Source organism: Pteropus alecto, unplaced genomic scaffold (assembly GCF_000325575.1).
Source record: "Pteropus alecto unplaced genomic scaffold, ASM32557v1 scaffold76, whole genome shotgun sequence".
Taxonomy (NCBI): Eukaryota; Metazoa; Chordata; class Mammalia; order Chiroptera; family Pteropodidae; genus Pteropus; species Pteropus alecto.
Genome location: NW_006443138.1, coordinates 10,484,864 through 10,485,719, shown reverse-complemented (window position 1 = coordinate 10,485,719; position 856 = coordinate 10,484,864).

Sequence of the window (856 nt, the reverse complement as noted above, 5' to 3'; positions counted from 1 at the left end):
TCAACAGCTGTAACATTAACCTTCTGAAAATATTCCTGCCAGTCAATGATCATTGTCTGTTAGGAGATTTCAAACAGAATCAAAGTTTGTTGGAGGAAAAGTAATATGGCTTTCTACCACACAGAGTTTGTAGAAACTTTTTGACCAGCTCAGAGTAGTCTGTCACTGGAAGTTAGGTTACTAAATAAGAATTAGGGAAATTTCAGCTCCTGTTGAATTACAGACCATAATTGAGTTAATCTCCTGGCCTGAGTCAATTCCAGAGGTCTTTTAATGTAAAGAACTAGAGGCTGAAATTTTCAAAACGACAACAAAAATAAGAAATCCAAATCAACTGTCTTTTTTCCTAAAAGGAAATTCATGACAATTCTCTAATAATATACTTTATAGAGAAGGTTTGTTTTTGTTTTGTTTTTCTTTATGTCAGGCAAGTCTCTCTCTGCTGAGAGGTTAACTAAGTGGATCTCCCACTCTACTCCTATTTTTGTCACCTCTAACCTCTGACCTCTGAGTTACAATTCCGGGTCTGACTTTGATCCTCTGAAGTGCCACCAAGAAAGAACATTAGAGACTGATAGAGTAAACTGACATACAGATTTTTTCTTACCTGAGAGTTCCATTAGTTTTATTCGGAGAGTCCTAGTTACAGTTTTTCAGAAATAGAATTTTGCTTTTCAAAATACACTCTGGCCAAGCAGTCTTTGGTGGATCTTAACATATGATACAAATAGACCTCAAAAAATTAGGAAGTCAGAGTGGAAGTGACCATAAAGTTGAATAATTCAAGAAAGAAGGAGAATCAGGGATTGGTGTCTCGAATCTTGGAGGTTGCCTCAATTAGAGAAAGGAACATGTC